General features: G+C 42.1%; 1 long non-coding RNA gene across 3 annotated transcripts in view; it reads left to right on the plus strand.

The window, feature by feature from the left end:
* Nucleotides 1-17,734, plus strand: part of LOC118006249 — a 106,872-nt gene that overhangs the window by 72,215 nt on the left and 16,923 nt on the right. The gene's annotated exons all lie outside the window — the stretch shown is intronic.

Raw genomic sequence — 17,734 nt, forward strand, 5'->3', positions numbered from 1 at the left:
TTCTTCTTCTTCTTCTTCTTCTTCTTCTTCTTCTTCTTCTTCTTCTTAAAGATTTTATTTATTTATTTGACAGAGAGAGACAGCGCGAGAGAGGGAACACAAGCAGGGGGGAGTGGGAGAGGGAGAAGCAGGCCTCCCGTGGAGCAGGGAGCCCGATGTGGGGCTCGATCCCAGGAGCTGGGATCATGACCTGAGCCGAAGGCAGACGCCCAACGACTGAGCCACCCAGGCACCACCCCCCCTTTTTTTTTCCGGTTTCTTCTTTTTAAAAATGTTCTTTTCTTCAAAGCATAGAAGCATGTTTAAAATCTCCCATTTTGAAAAGCAAATTCCTCCCTTGGCGTCCCCTTCTTTCTCTCATTGACAGTTCCTTCCCCAGCTTTAGATCTGTGTCCCCTAAACTTTGGTGGTACCAGCATCATCTAGAGAACTTGTCAAAGCATAGGTTCTTGGGCTTCCTCCCCAGAGTTTCTGATTCAGTAGTTTTGGAGTCCGAGAACGTGCATTTCTGACAAGTGTCCAGGTGATGCTGATGGCTGGGGGTCCGGTTTCAGACCCACTGATCCACAGAGCACTCTACCTTTACTGGCTGGTCTTTCTCATCTGCTGTCAAGCCTGCTCGGCAACCTGGTGCAGCGTCCCCCAGACCCCACCACTACCACTGACATCCATGTGTCAAATCCATGGGTCACCTTTCCACGCCCCTCTCTTTCCTCACCTGGCTTCCAGGACTTCCCTCTCTCCCCATCTTCTCCTTCCTCTCTGCTTGCTCTTTTTGAGTGGCCTTTCCAGTAACCTCTCCTGCCCGACATGTGTTTCAGCCTTCCTCAGGGCGCTGTCTTCGCCTTCTTCTCTTCTCACTCTGTATCCTTCCTGGGAGGCCACACCCATGTTTCCACCTTATAGTTAGCATGCCACTAACCCTAAATTGACTCCTCTGCCACAGGCCTCTCTTTTAGCTCCACATCTGTATATCCACAGACTCTTGAAGTTAAATATGTCCCCAAATGGACTTATTACATTTACTCCTGTCTCTCCCTCTTGTTTTTCGTATCTCCTTGAATGTGTCCCCCAAGCCAGAACCTGTATGTCATTCTTATTTTTTTCCTTTATCTTGATGTCTAATTCATCATCAGCATATCTCTTATATCCCCCTTTCATTTTCCATCACTAATGCTTTAGCTCATTACTGTTGGCCAATGGCCTCCTAACTGTTGACTCTCCTTCCAGGCTAGTAGAGGGGTCGCTCGTGGAATCAAAGAAGCAAAGGCAAAGATAGTAGCTTTTTGGTGCCTCTGGGAGCCTTTATATGCTGGGACTATATGGTTCACTCAAACATGTGGCGTTTTGTTATACCATAAGTTCTGGTCTTGCCACTTGATTCTCCATCATTTTATACAACAAGCATCATACGTCTGGAGCATTTACAACATTGCTGTTCATTTGTGACACATCTATAATTTTTATTTAGCACAATGTATGCAAGCTTCTGCACTGTCTTTCTTGGCTTGGTTGTTGCTATCCTGTATTTCTTTTTCACAGAGTACCACAGCTGAGGGAGAATTGGCTAAAGGGACCCTCCCCCATTTTGGATTCAGCGTTAAGAAAGGACTTTTTATTAATTTTTAAAAAGATTTTATTCATTTATTTATTTGAGAGAGGTGGGGGGGGAGCAGAGGAAGAGGGACAAGCAGGCACCACACTGAGGGCAGAGCCAAATGCGGGGCTCGATCTCACGACCTGGAGATCATGACGTGAGCCAAAATCAAGAATCAGATGCTCAACAGACTGAGCTACCCAGCTGCCCTGGAAAGAACTTTAAATACAACCATGCAGGTGCCATGTATTCTTAGCCCCATTTCACAGATGAGACTGACGCTCTTGAGAAGGTAATGGAATTAGAAAACAGTAGGGCTAGAGATACAAACTGGGGCTGCAACCAAGCATATTGTGGAAAATGAGAAATATCTAGCTCCTTCTGGATAGAATCTGCGGAGTGTAGTTTATTGTTTTGTTGAAGTGCTGTAAATTTTAATAAACTCAGACATCCCTATAGTAAAGCACCAATGAAAGAAATACTAAAACTAAATATCATCTGGTGACCCTTTTCTATGTAACAATTTTGTTCTGTGTGTGTGTGTGTTTCTCTGAAAATTGAAAACTTTTTATTTAGAAATAATTATAGATTCTCAGAAACTTGCGAAGGTAGTACAGAGATTCTGGGTACCCTTCACCCAGTTTCTCCCAATGGTTACTTCTTACTATAGGGCTGTATCTAAGGCAGCAAATTGACACTGGTACAAGATGTGTGTGTATAGATCTTTGCCATTTTGTCACAAGTGTAGATTCATATAACCACCACTGTAATGAAGATACAGAACCATTCCATCACCACAAACACGGCTTTCATGCTATCCTTTTGTAATCACCTCTTTTACCCACACCATTCCGAGCCGCTGGCAACCACGCATCTGTTCTCCACTTTTGGTAAGTTTGTCATCTTGGGAATGGGTGCTAGTGGAAGTCTGGGCTCTTGGTTGGCCATTGCAGATGGAAGAGATGGGGGCCATATTTTTTCTGTGGTGTTTGGCTGGGGTAGAGTGGTTTTTGTCTCAACCTTTTTTTATCTTGCTAGGTTGTGTTTTTCCCAGTCCTTCCAATAGAGGGGGCAAACTTTTCTTGTTTTTTTTTCTGGTCTGTACCTGTTTTAGTTTTTGAGTTGCTGGCCTCTCCAGTACCCTGTCTTGGGTATGTGAAGCAAAAAGAAAACCCACGGGACTTAACATCGTGTTGTCCTCAAGTCCCAAGGCCCCTAGTCAGTTTTCCTTTCTCCCCTCCACCTTTCAGAGTCTTCTTAGGTTTGTTTTATACACAAAGTTCAGGGTTTTTAGCAATACTTCAACTTCATTTCCTTAGATAAGATGTGGTTGTGCTTTCTTGGGTATGTTCCCCTAATTTGTACTAATGATGAGCAAGTACGAAAACACAGGACCACTTCTCCAGGCTTCAGAACCTTCTTAGCATCTATCCCTGAATGCCCTACATGCATTTAAACTCAACAAGTTGCCTTCCAGTTCCTTCTAGAGTTTTCACTATTGAGACTGGTGATCTTACCATTGACTCAGTCATCTGAGGCCAAAATTTGGAAGTTGGTATAGACATTTCCTCATACACAGGATCATTCATCATGTCTGACTGATTTTACTTCTTTTTTTTTTTTTTAAAGATTTAATTTATTTATTTGAGAGAGAGAATGAGAGAGAGAGCACATGAGAGGGGGGAGGGTCAGAGGGAGAAGCACACTCCCTGCCGAGCAGGGAGCCCGATGCGGGACTCGATCCTGGGACTCCAGGATCATGACCTGAGCCAAAGGCAGTCGCTCAACCAACTGAGCCACCCAGGCGCCCTGATTTTACTTCTTAAGTATCTTCTGACCTTAACATCTCCTATCCATTTCCTTGTCTTTATTTGAGACTTCATCATCTCTAGCCTGGTCAATGCCATAACATTCTCCATGTCTCTGTATCTCTACTTTGTTCCTTCTAAGCCATTCCCCCAATGCTCTGAAATCCTTCTTTCTAAAATGAACATTTCTTTCAGGTCCATCTGTGGGTTACCCAAGCCTGTTAGCCCAGTAGGCAAGGCTCTTGTCATTATGTCTCAGTCTTCAACCTCACCCTCTGTCATGCCCCTGTGGAATGTTCCAGTGAGTGCCACTTGTCACTCCTCATACCTGCTAAACTGTCTCATGCCCCCAACCCTTCCTCTGGGTGCTCACGCACACTTTTTCTTCTCTTGCTCCCATTTACTCTTTCCTTTCTTGTCTATAATGTGATCCGTATGATTTAGTGCATGAATCACTTTGTGATGCTTTCCTAGACACTATAATTCTATAACTGTAATTAGTACAAGATTGTACAACTGCACAAGATTGTGCAGTTACTTTGGTTTACACATCTGCCTCTCCTAGAGACTATAAATACCCTTTGAGAGGGGTAGCATAGTGTAGTGCTTAAATACAAGGATGCTGAGTCCTGAGTTTAAGTCTGTGTATTAGTTCTGTGATCTCAAGTAAGTTACTTTACCTCTGTTAAGGGGTTTGTCATATATGAAAATTTATCATATGTGAAATGGGGATTACTGTGAAGATTGACCAAGATAATACATCTAAATTGCACAGCACAATGCCTGGCACAAAATAGACATAATTTTCCACCTATGTTTGAAATAGTTGCTGAAAAAGTCTTGGTATTACTTGTATTATTTTCTGTATTACATGGTTCATTGGGTGTTTGAAATTAATTACATGTTTCTATCCTGCTAAGCTATTACAAGAGAAAAGCATCAGAGGAAGTAGGTAACAAGTGAATTTATAGTTAAGTAATGGGTATAAGCAATTGGGTAAAAGCTTTATAATTTCATTTCTCAGTTTGGGTTGTTCTGCTCTTAAATGGGGGTTCTGAGAGTTTTTTTTTTTTTAAAGATTTATTTATTTATTTATTTTTAGAGAGAGAGAGAGGGAGCACAGGCTGGGAGAGGAGCAGAGGGAGAAGGAGAGAGAGAATCTCAAGGAGACTCCTTGCTGAGCTCGATACCCAGCACAGGGCTTGATCCCAGGAGCTTGAGATCACGATGCAAACCTAAATCAAGAGCTGGATGCTTAACCAACTGAGCCACCCTGGCGCCCCGGTACTGAGGTTTTGAAGACTACCTTGACCTTTTTTCTGCTACACCCTTTTTTCTACTCCAAATAGCCTGGTTTGTAAACATAGATAAAGTGAGAGGCATAATTTCTTCTGTGCTAGGGGAATGCTCATTTGAGGAATTGGGACTCTCCTTTCAGCATTGAAGTGACACTGGCTTTAGCCTCTGACTTAGTATGTGTAGGCTGTTATGACAAAATACCATAGACTGAGTGGCTTAAACATTTATTTCTCACAGTTCTGGAAGCTAGAAAGTCCAAGATCAAGGTGCTAGTCAATTTGATTTCTGAAAGGGCTCTCTTTCTAGTTTACAGATGACTGCTCTCTTCCTGTGTCCTCACATGGGGAAAGAGCATTCATCTTTCTTATGTCTCTTGTTATAAGCACATTAATCCCATTCATGATGACTCCATCCTGATGATATGATTACCTACAAGTACCTTAGCACTGGTAATTAAGTTTCAACATATGAATTTTGGACAAACATTTGGTCCAAAGTAAACTTCTTCAGGAGGTGAGGGTTAGGGAGTTTTCTGAGAGAAGATTATCTGAAACGGAAATGTGGCTTCCAGAAAATCTTGCATTTTTAGGATGATGCCATCTGATTTCAGCTCATGTCACCAAGCATGGTGTATTAACAGAGCTGAGGCCTTTTCATTATTTTCCTGTTTTTATTCATGAATAATCCTCCAAAATTTTTTTATACTTCACCAAAATCTATCCTATTATAAGTTAGTGGGTTTGCCTCACGTCCTTCTTAGGGTGGGATGGGATGAAGATAAAAATAAATGAGTCTCAGCTTTGGTAGTTCCCTTAAAATACTCTTTCCATATATCGAGAGAATTACTAGGGAATAGTTTTGTTTTCTCTAAGGTAACTAAGCCCAAACTCGTTTCATCCATCTATAGAGCTTCAGTTTTAGGGCCATGTAATGGCCTGTGACTCTCTTATGAAGTCTACCGTTTGGTCTTGGACAGTACTTTGGATTTCCTCCTTGTCCAGATCAGTTTTATAAATCAGCTCCATAGCATGAATAACCACTTTTCAACTATATGACCACTGTAGGTGCATCTATCTTTGTCCATGAATTATACTGAGAAAAGTTCTGCCTGTTTCCCCAGAGCAAAGACCCTGAGCTGAGAGCATGCCTGGTGTTCGAGGAATAACAAGGGGGGCAGTTGTGGCTAGGGGTGAGTTGTAGGAGGAGAGGTAATGTGCCTGTGGAGAGACATGGAAGGCCTTGGGAAAGGCAGAGAAAGGTAGTTAATATAAAAGTTTAACTCATCAAAATCTAAAACGTGGAGTATATTTAATATCATTTGCATGTGGATTGTGTTTTTACTCCTTACTAATTCTTAATTAAATAAAAGGTACTTTGCGCCATGCCTGGGATATCATAAGTAGTCATTGATGGAATGGGAGTTGTACCTTATTTTTGTCCTTTTCACTTTAATGGAAAAATAATTTTAATTTAGTATGTCTTAACTATTTTCTCTATGATTATTATGGTATCTATGATTTCTATATTAGCATTTCCATCCACATGGTTATTTTCTTTGTCTTCTCTCTGTCTAAACATTCCTTTCTTCATCTGGAAAAAAATTCTCATCTTTCAAGGTCTACCTCAAAAATTAAAATTACCTGTTGTGGAGGGTGTTCAATGTGGTGGTGTGGGAAGACCCTGAACTTACCTCCTCCCATGGAAACACCAAATCTACAGCTACCTACGGATTAATTCCTGCTGAAAAAGAACTGAAAACTAGCTGAACATCTCCCTCCACAACAAGGGATAGAAAGATAACATGGAGACAGGTAGGAGAGACAACGATGTAGTGTCTCCCAAAACACTACCCCTAGTGTGTGGCATAAACTATAGAGAGGGATCTCATGCGTCTGGAGTTTCTCCCTAAGGAGTGAGAGGTTGTACCCACATCTGGCACCTCAATCCTTGGGACCTGCCCTTGAAAGACAAAGCCCTTGAAATATCTGGCTTTGGGAATCAAGAGACTTATGCTTAGGGGGCCTGGGGGGCTGTGTGGATCTGATATACTCCTTTTGAGGGGTATCATGCATAGACTCACTTATCCCAGGACTTATTACAAAGGCAGCAATATGAGAGGTGACCGGATCATATCTGAAGGAGATTCTTTGCTAATCTTAAAGCATCTGCCAGAGGGGCAGGGACCAGCTGCAACTTTGGGGATAGAGGTGCTGTTGAGAGCACTCTCCCTCTCCCTTCCTAGAGCAGGCAGGTGCTCATAGACATGGCCTCTATCCCCTGACCCCACAACTCTTTCCTGGCCTGACTAATGTCATGGAGGTAGTCCTCTCTCAATACCTTTTCAAAACCTTGCTAAAGCTGGTAGGTGAGCGCAGTACACACAAAGGATGCCTCTTGATTACCTGGCTCTGGTGACCAGAGGGGCTTGTGTTCCTGGACCCCACAGGACTGTAGCAATAGAAAAGACAGTTCTGGGCAGGCTACCGTACCTACGGCACTTTCCCAGTCTGCCTGTGAGAAAGGCCGATTTACCTGTCCTGGAGCTTCAACCTGAGGGCTAGGTTTCAGGTGTGCTACACGGAGGTGTTTTCAGGGAACTTATACAGGGAGACATCATCTTTGTGCCTCACCACAGCTCACTGGTACCTCCCAGAAAGGAACTTACATCCTTATCTGAAGCCTGGACTCTTACAATGGTCACTCAGGGGATACCTCTAGATCTCCTGGTCTGGAGGTCAACAGGGTCTACAACTGTGGTCCCACAGGACCGTATGTATTTACGTACATTAAACACTGCTGCCTGAGTATCTGGCTTCCAGTCAGCCTGAAAGTAGGTTCTGACCGAGGTCACTCCCTTTGGAACCCCGACAGTTGCTGGCACACAGTCAACAATTAGGACCTATCAAGAATAAATCAGTCTACTTCGACAATCACAAAGGTTTGGGAGATCACCAAAAGCTAGGGCAAGGGGTTCAATGATAAGTTTCATCTCCTACACAAGACCATTCCTTCAAGACTGGGAAAGGTAGCTGTTTTGCATAATAACATAAAAACAAACACAGACTCAAGCAAAGTGAGAAGACGAAGGCATCTGTTACAAATGAAAGAACAAGACAAAACCCCAGCAAAAGACCTCAATGAAATGGAAATAAGTAATTTACCTGATAAAGAGTTGAAAGTAATGGTCATGAAGATGCTCACCAAACTTGGGAGAAGAATGGAAACTCAAAGTGCTTAGAATTTCCTGACCCATAGGGGCACCTGGATGGCTCAGTCAGTTAAGCATCCAACTCTTGATTTTGGCTCAGGTTATGATCTCAGGGTCATGAAATCAAGCCTCACATTGGGCTTTGCCTCAACACGGATTCTGTTTGAGATTCTCTCTCTCCCTCTGCCCCTTCCCACCCCCCACACACTTTCTCTCTTTCTAAAATAAATAAATAAACCTTAAAAAAACCCAACTTCCTGACCCATAAACAAAATTGAGGGTGTAGGGAGCATTAGAATTTTGAAATTATGGCTACCTTCTCAACGGCTGCATAAGACTAGCCTGTTCATCATCTATTATTTTTGTGGGTTGGAATAATACATTTAAACTACTAAGAAGTGGTTATAGAGTGGCACTGTTCTAAAGGGGAAATCACAAGAATGCAACTGGGGGCAAGTGTTTGATCTGCCTTATCAGATTCCTCTGTGTACGTTCACTGTGCTGTAAGATTAAAGTTTCTATGACCCCTTTGAAGTTAAATTCATTTTAGGTTTGTCTTTAAGAGAGACCGAGAAAGGGTTAAAAAATCACTCTAGGGTTGCATTTTGAGAAAATAAGAATACTCAACATTAAGATATAGATAACAAGTGGCAAGCAGGATTACATTTTTCTCCCCTGGAATGTTCTTTGAAGGTATTCTAGAGTAAAACAGAATAGAAGTTGTCTATTTATAACATCTTTCTCAGTTTTTCTGGGAAGTCAGTAGAACATAACATTGTCATCATCTTTTTTTCTCACCTGATCTAGGAGAGTTCTCTTTTTGTAATTTTTAATGCTTTCCCTATATATCAAAGTTTCTTCACCTCTTGCATTTTTGCACTTAGTAATAATAGGAAATGAACTGACAATTTGTTTACAAGCCATATAACAAGAGCATCTTAACAGGATAATTGATAATTAAATACATGGTAGTTGTGTGGCATATATTTGATGGTTTTGTGACATTAGACCATTTCAGGTTTCATCTTATGCCCTCAAAATCAGGTTGTTTTTGCCCCGTTTCTATTTTCTCATCACTCCTGTGCTTGTATGCATTTATGGGATGTTTGTGTGTATTTTAACAGCAACAAAGATTAAAATAGTTCAGGCTCCAAGAACAAAATGGAAATGATGTTTTCCAGGGCAAAGAATGCCCATCTCGTGTTATGGAAGTGCATCAGAACTCAGCGTAGTGATCCCTTTTGTGCAGGGAATCAGGGCCAGACTCATTTTGCTACTTCTCCCTATTTTATGATCTTGTTAAGATTGACCTCTACCTATCTTGAGGTATTATTTCCACTAAAATAAAATTCTTTACTGGGCTCCTTATCATGAGTGGCTATAAAACTTTTCCTTTCAACCCCACCTGTTAACCGAAGGAAATAGCCCTTCCTTTTCCTCCATACTTGGGACAACTGGAATAAAAAGTAACAAAAATAGCTACTAGAAATATTGGACTAAACAAAAATTGAGTCTAATCTTAAATTGTGTAAGATCCTCAAGTAGTCCTCAAATATCATTCTTAATTTAATTTTTAAAAATGCTATATTTTTGCTAAAACAATTTTCCCTCTTCCTTACCCCCTCTACCACTACTGCAGGGATTTCTTCATAATGGAGAAGTTTCCATGGTAGCATTGTCATGGCACTCATTTTAGACATGGGTTATTTTGGGGACAATGATAGATTAATTGATGAGAGTCTGGGGCAATCTTTATTATTTAGTACTGCTATCTTTAAAGAGTAATTTTCTTTTTTTAGAAGATTTTATTTATTTATTTGAGAGAGAGAGAGAGCACAAGCAGGGGGTAGTGGCAGGCAGAGGGAGAGGGAGACGCAGACTCTGAACTGAGCAGGGAGCCTGATGTGGGCCTCAGAACCAGGACCCTGGGATCATGACCTGAGCAGAAGGCAGACGCTTAACCGACTGAGCCACCCAGGCGCCCCAAGAGTAGATAATTTTCTTGATTAAATTTGTCTGTTAAACACAGTAGCTTTGATAACCACTGCAAGAAGACACAGTACTGTATTAGTACTAATACTAATTAGTACAGTACTATTAGTACTGTCTTATTTGAGTAGGTTTTTTTAATCAGTAAAGATCAGTTTGGTCCTCAGAGATGCATGAGCAATTCCCACTGATTTGTACGGAACTCATGTATTTTTAAGAGTGATGGAAAGTTTAGTGTGGTTGTCTAGGAAAGAAAATCACATTCTTTGATGGGATTTCATGCTGCACAGAGATGGCATTAATGGAAGAAATTGGTCATAGAAGTCCATGATGCCTCCTATATGACCAGACATCCCTGATTGTTTGGCTTCTGTTTCCAGGATGAATAATCTTTCCTAGTGATCCTCTCTCACATGTACTCTGGTATCCTTGTATATGGACAGTGATAAAGTTTACTGCTGTGAAACTTTTAATGAGTTGTTATATGTAGGTGTTCAGGTAATGTCTGGCACAGAATAAATACTAAGTAAGTCTTTTCTAATACTTAACTAATCATTTCTATAATTATTACTAATTATTCCAAGACCACCTCAAACAACCAACTAAGTAAGATGGAAATGGAAAACATGATTTAAGTTAGTGTCATTAGGAAGGAAGGTGTATCAGTTAGTGTTTGCCATGTAACACAGAAACCCACAATTTAGTGCTTTAAAAATAACAATGATTTATTTAACTCATGATTCTGTGGGTCATCAAGTTGGACTGTGCTCAGCCTGGCAGCTTTTCTGCTTTTGGCTCTCAAGGATCTGTGGTCAGCTGCTAGGTCCCCTGGTGCCTGGCTAGTCTAGACTGGGCTTACCTGGGATGCTTGTCTTTGCTCTGCAGGCATGCTTGAGCATGGCCTCATGGTGAAGACAGAGGAGCGAGGCACAGGCAGTCACAAAGACCAGCCACATTGGCCAAAGGATGCTACAAGTCCAACCCAGATTCACTGAGTGGGGGAAATAAACTTTATCTGTCATTGGGACAAATGCAGAATCACATTGGAGAGGGTGTGGATTGAGAAGAGTGAAAGATTCGGCTGTTTTTACAACCCAACACATAGAGCGAGATGGTTGATGTGAAAGACAAAGCAGAGAAGGAATCAAAGAATTTGGATGTGCATATGTGTGTGTTTGTATATGTAAGTACTTGTGTTTTGGGAAAGGGAATCAAGTGTAGCAGAGGGAAGATGAAAAATAACTCCAAAGTCTGATCACAGGTGCCTTAGAATATGGTGGCACTATATAGACAAATAGGAAATATAGTAGGAGAAACATTCACCTCTGAATGTATGGAGTGTGTAGTAAAGGTGAGATGTTTAGGAGAAAGTATCTAGGAAGGAATCCAGAAATCCAAAGGAAAAGCAGACATACTTAGGATATGAGTAGATGCAAACGACAAAAAAGGTGTCGTTTTTTTTTTCCCCAGCCAGCATCGACTCCCCCTCTCTGGTAACCATGATTATGTGATTTCCTTTTGAGTTTCTTTTCGAGGACCCCATTTCCAGCTCTTAGTTCATGTGACTTGGAGAGACTAACCCCGGCCACTTGCTGCCTGGGTCCTGGCCAATCAGCATATTCCATCCCTCTGGTCATAGTGATTGGGTTAGGAATGGTACCTGACCAAGTTGGGTCTAGCAAAACGAAATCCTAGCACTGTGTTGGAACCATTGGAGCTTTTCCTTCCACTGAAGCAGCTGAACTTGGAGGCTATAGAGCTGCTGGAGGCTGTCTTACCGGTGGAGTCTGCTTAGGCGTGAAGCCAACAGAAAGAGAGGCAGAACTGATTGTGTGTGTGTGTGCGCGCGCGCGTGTGTGTGTGTGTGTGTGTGTGTGTGTGTGTGTGTGACAGAGAGAGGAGAGAGGGAGAGGGGGTAGAGAGAGAGAGAGAGAGAGAGAGAGTTTAGACACATGGATCCAGTTGTACCCAGAGCTATACATACCTTCAAGTTTTTCAACTTCAGGAACCAATAAATCCCATTTTTTACTTGAACTAATTTGAATTGAGGTTCAGTCATATGTTACTACTATAAAAAGAGAAAAGAATATAAACTTAGAAAACAATTCTATTTAGTGGGTTGAAGAAAAATTGACAAGTAAGTCATAAAAGCCCATGGAAACAAGAACTCCAAGAACAGAGAGACTAACAAAAAGGAGGGGCGCACAACAGTGTTGATGTCATCCCAGGTTGTGGAGCAAGAGCTCTTCTCTGTCCAGAAGCCTTGACTTTGGGGCCAGGAAAAACTCTGAAGGAGCACTCTTGGCAGCTGAGGGGTGGAGAGGAAAGTGCACTGCCAGGAACCAAGGAAAGAGTGGGCGATTTCCTTTTTCCATAAATGGGACTCCTAGTCACTTGGGCTCAAAACCTTGGAATCAGCTCTTCTACCTCCCCCTGCCACAGCCCACAACAGCCAAACAGTCATCTCATCCTGTAAATCCTCCCTCCACAATTACTCTTGGACTTGAACCTTCCTTCACATTCCCACTGCCAACAGCTTGGTCCAGGTGCTCCGTATTCCTTTCCTGGAACCTGAGAAGACCTCCTTGCAGCTCCCGTGCCCACAGTCGTTCACCTCTGTCATCTATTTTTTTATTCTGCTGCCAGATTATTTGTCCCGAGGCTCAGTTCTGATGGTGAAATAGCCACACGGTGAGGGGCCTTGGAATGAGAACCCAGAGCCAGCTCTGACTTGCTACAGGATCTTGGGGGAAGACTCACAATCTCTCTAGGTATGGGGCTCTACTTTTTGAAATGAAGGGTTGAACCAGGTGCTCTGACACTCATTGTCTCCCCACTGCCTGTAAAAAACAATTCAAGCCCTAATTTAACTCTTTTAGCTTTAACTCATTTAAGATACATATGTTGTAGCCAAAAATGAACTACTTCCTGCACCTGAATGCCTTCCGCACAACCTTCTACATTTCTACCTCTGTTCATTCCACCTGTTCATTCTTTCCTCTATTCATTTCACCCAGAATTCCTTGTCTTTCCATATGGAAATTCCATCAGTCCTCCAAGGCCAAGTTCAAATGCTGTCTGTGAAGCTATCCTGAACTCCCAGCTGAGAGCCGTCTTACCTCATTTGTCAGGATGCTTTGCTCTGTTCTATTGCAGATTGAGCACACATCTTGCTTCTTGCCGAATTATCAACAACTTGGGATTCAAACCTCAGTGATATTCATCACTGTAGCCCTCAAGGGATCTAGCCACAGTAATTAGTTCTCAGTAAATGGTTGAATGAATGAAACACACACTTTATTACTGTGTGCCTAACTCAGCCATCTCTCTAAGTCCCCCAGAGCAGTCTGATGTTGTAGGTCTGCTGAATAGGATTATGTAATAATAAAAAGATGGGCGTATTGGTGAGAATCACTGGAGCCAGTGCTGATCTCATTCCAACCTGGGCCAGTCATGTGTTCGTAATGTAAATGGTGGATACAAATTCCACTGAGGTCCTTCTGTGGCTCCACATTGAGGCAAATGTTCTCTCTGTTTTCAAGATAAGGATGAGAATATTCTGGGCAGAACAGAGTGGTCTCCGTCTGGTGCAGCTCTTGACAGTGGGGACGAGTATGGACAGGCTAGTCCAGAAGAATATAAAGCAGAAATGGGGAGAAGGAAGAAAAGTCTAAAAGAAAGTGGCAGATAAAAAACAATGTGAGTATGGAGAGCACAGTTACCCCCAAATCCTTTCTATAGCAAGATTATCAACTCCAGATCTATAAACTCGTTGACATGTTGTGGCGATACTGAGGAGTGACAGAGCCAGTGCCCATAGCCAGGAGCTAGAATTATGTGGCTCTCTCCTACCTTCAACAGTGAACCTTGAGACCTTCCTCTGGAATGCTGGTTTTTTCTACAGGGCTGAGGGGAAACAGGCAGCTGTACTTAGTTGAACCTTTGCTCCCTTCTTATTGGCTTCCCCTCTTCACCCACAGCAACTTAAATCATTAAAATCCTGTATAATTAAAATTTCATCCAAGTTACACCAGTTATGTTTGCTGGCCACAGAGGAGTGTATAAATATCTTAGGAAAGCATAAAGACAGAGGCTGCTTCCTGCCGGTGGTTTGCCCCTTGCACAGGATGCTGTCTGCTACTGTGTGTTATCGACAGCCCAGGGAAGCTTGAACTTGTGGCTCTGACTGAGCCTTTGTTCTGTAGGGTTATTTCCGTGGTGGGGGTCTAAGGGTGACATGTTGTTGGTGGGGGTGGATGTCTGCTCGGCTCACTGTGGGACTCGGGCTCTCCCTCTTTCTCTTTTCTCTCTCCTTTCTTTCCCTCTCCTCTTGCTCTCCATTTAGAATTTGATCTCTTGCTTTTAAATATACTTAGATTAAAATATCTCTCTCTATATATATGCCTCATTCTCTCATTTAACTGGAACACATGAGTTTATCTCCCTTCCTCCCCATCCTCTATGTCAATGTCAGATTAATTCTCTGCAACCCAATTTGTATTACTATTTCATTGCTCAAAACCCGACAGGTTTTGCATTGATGTTGAAAGTCTACCGTACGTTCATTCAATGAACAACCAATTTTGAGCACATATCATGTGCCAGGTGCTGCCAGGAGCTCTCTTGTCATAGATTCTCCAGTATTTCCAGAGGGTCACAAAGGGATTGGCTTGCTGAACAGTCCCTAGAATGGGGTTTTGGAACCCTGCGGTAATGGCCCTTTGTGTTGTGGGCATTGGGTATGTTTCTAAGTCATATAAATACCTTACTTGGTGGGGGGTGTCATTGTAGTGGTAGTGACTTTGCTGTTATGTCACCTCCACTGAGATGCTTTTGACAGCTTTGGGATCAGGGTGCATCTGGGTTTGGGTTCCTATGTGGCAGACTGTGAGACAAAAATCGGAATGCAAGTAGTTTATCTGGGAGATAGTAGCAGTTAAGTGAGAAGAAAGGGAATGAAGCCGCTAAACATTGCATTATCAACTCAGTTATCTATAAGCAACTGGAGCCCAGTCCCTCCAGGGAACTCTGAGAAGCAGTGAAGAACATGCCTCAGAGTCACCCCAATGGAGGGTTGCCTGTCAGATGTCCCCAGACATCACTGGTTGAGAGCAGTTCCAGGGGCCAGAATATACTTGTATTTCTTGCTCACCTGCATGTCTCCAGTCCCATAGCAGACCTCAGGGTTGCCAACATAGTCTGGGCAGCTTTCCCATGGAGAGGAGAGGGCTGTGGGGATGTGACACAGGACTGATGGTTCCCAGGAGCAGGGGAGATCCCTGTTTGGTGCTTGTGGAACTTCTTGTACTGTTGATTCTCATCATTTGTGATAGTGATGTTCTATAAAGTCACTGAACACCAACTTAGTGAATACTGAACCATTGTTCCTAGAGGAAATATAGGGTTTGCTGCCTGCGAGCCTCTGGTCACAACATTTGGTCAACATATCAATACATAACCTTGTTTTCTGGTTTCTGTTTCAAGACAGCTTATTTAATATATATTGTTGATTCATTAACATTGGACTCATGGCACTTTACCTCATGCCTGGATAAAGCTGGTCTAACACATGTATTTTCTCCATAAGGCACATCACAACCTTCTTGTGCTGAGGAACATCAGACAGCACTTCAGCACTGTGCTTGGGCCACTTTAAACAATAAAATCACCAACTATAAGAACAAAAATGTGAAAGATGTGGCACTAAATAAACCTCGGAAAGGACACTCTTTTACAAAGGATACTTGTTTGCAATGTGAGAGCTGAAATGAGAAGGTGGAGTGTCACCTCATTAGACCTTAGCTGGGAACATGTGCATTATGTCACTGAAATTTTTGGCTGTTTTGCAGATGTCTGTGAATGACTGTAAAAGGACCTTGCCGTTTATTGACTTTGGGGTTACAAGTAAATTTTATCTAGTAGGTGAATTTGCAAACGTGGAATCTGTGAATAATGAGGACTGACTATTTCACCTTAAGACAAACATAGTGAAAGCTTACCATAATGCTTAGTGGGGTCTAGAAAACTCAATCACATAAAGTAGGGCTTTGTGTTAATGAGAGCGTAAAGAAGTGATTAGGGTGGGAAGGCAGCCAGTCAGAAGTCTCTTAAATAGTTATCAGTCTACAGTCATTCAAAACACCAGTAGGTTATGCTACTTAACAAAGAAATCTTTTTGATTTAGAATAATTTGTCTCTGGCAAATTTGGATTTTCTCAGAGACACCAGTATCTTTATTTGCATTAACACAAAGAGGTCAATGCTTGAATTAGTGAATACCCATAGGATTATTTAACTGAGTATATTTTGGGTCATCTTTTAAATATGTTGCATGTGGAAGACCGGCTTCAGAAATAAGACCTGGTGTGGGAATAAGAATGGGAAGCAAGAGATATTAATTTGTAAAGTAGAAGAGAAAATAAGACATAAAATTTGCATCTGTGTATATAAAAATAAAAATGCTTAAATATAAATATAAATTTAACACATATATTTTAAATGTAAGCTAAACCAATTAAGGCTGAACACTATATTTGCTGGAAGCAATGAGTGTTGCACAAAGGGAAATAGGTTTTGTGGCTGACTTTGGCCATCTCCAAATGGCATATGGTTGGATGAAGTTGGATAGAAAGGTAGAGAAATGAAAATGCTAAAAATGTTTCTCTTGGAAGATTTTTTTTTTTTATAGAGAGAGAGAGTGAGGGAGTGAGTGAGAGGGGCAGAGGGAGAGAATCCTAAGTCAACCCCATGCTCAGGGCAGGGCTGACATGGGGTGTGATCTCATGACCCTGAGATCATGACCTGAGCCAAAATAAAAATCCAATGCTCAATCGACTGAGCCACCTAGGCACCCCTCTATTGAAAGATTTTTTGGATGATTTTGTCTCCTGACTCTCTGGATGTAATTATGGCCAGTGTTTGGTTATGGCATATAAAAAAATGAAGAATTGTTTCTGGATAAATTTTGAGGGTAGTAGGATAATAATTATCATATAAATTCAAAATCAATAATGTGTGATAAACATTTTCTGTGAGTTTCTGTTCATAAAATCCCATCAAGATGCAATTTTTCACAATATTTCAAAAATGAATGTCTGCATTCATTCATTCACTCACTCACTCATTCATCAATCATATACTGAGTGCTCAGTCTGTGCTAGACAGCCTTCTGGGGACTGCGGACACAGCAGCAAACTAAACCCATAATAATTCCTGACCTTGTGGAGCTTACACAGTAGCAAAGAGAGATGGATAAATACAGACATAAAACAGAATTTTAGATTCTAGAAGAGCAGTGGAGAAACAGAGTAAGGAAGGGTGGTGGGGCTCCTTTCCTGCACTTCTTCAAGTGTCCACAGCTCTCCCCAGAACTCCAGCTGCCGAGACCAATCCTAGAAGACTCTGGTTAGCTTTTGCACAGAGGGGCATGGAGCTCGGGGGTTTCTCTGATGCTGAGCCTGGGGCATTCTGTGGGCATAAGAGGGGGCCAATAAATGCTTCTTGTTTTTGTTCCTTACAGGTATAGTTCTGATACACATTTCCTAAGTTTCCTTAGAAGGTGGCTGGAAAAATCAATCATCTCATGGAGACATTCAGCTAGATTGCACATCCTTGGGGCACCTGGGTGGCTCAGTCAATTAAGTGTCTGACTCTTGATGTTGGTTCAGGTCTTGATCTCACAGTCATGAGTTCAAGCCCCATGTTAGGCTCCATGCTGGGTGTGGAGCCTACTTAAAATAAATGAAGGAGGGAAAGAAGGAAGGAAGGAAGGTAGGAAGGAAGGAAGGAAGGAAGGAAGGAAGGAAGGAAGGAAGGAAGGAAGGAAGGAAGGAA

The sequence above is a fragment of the Mirounga leonina genome, unplaced genomic scaffold (genome assembly GCF_011800145.1).
Source record: "Mirounga leonina isolate KUSES-001 unplaced genomic scaffold, KU_Mleo_1.0 Mir_95, whole genome shotgun sequence".
Taxonomy (NCBI): Eukaryota; Metazoa; Chordata; class Mammalia; order Carnivora; family Phocidae; genus Mirounga; species Mirounga leonina.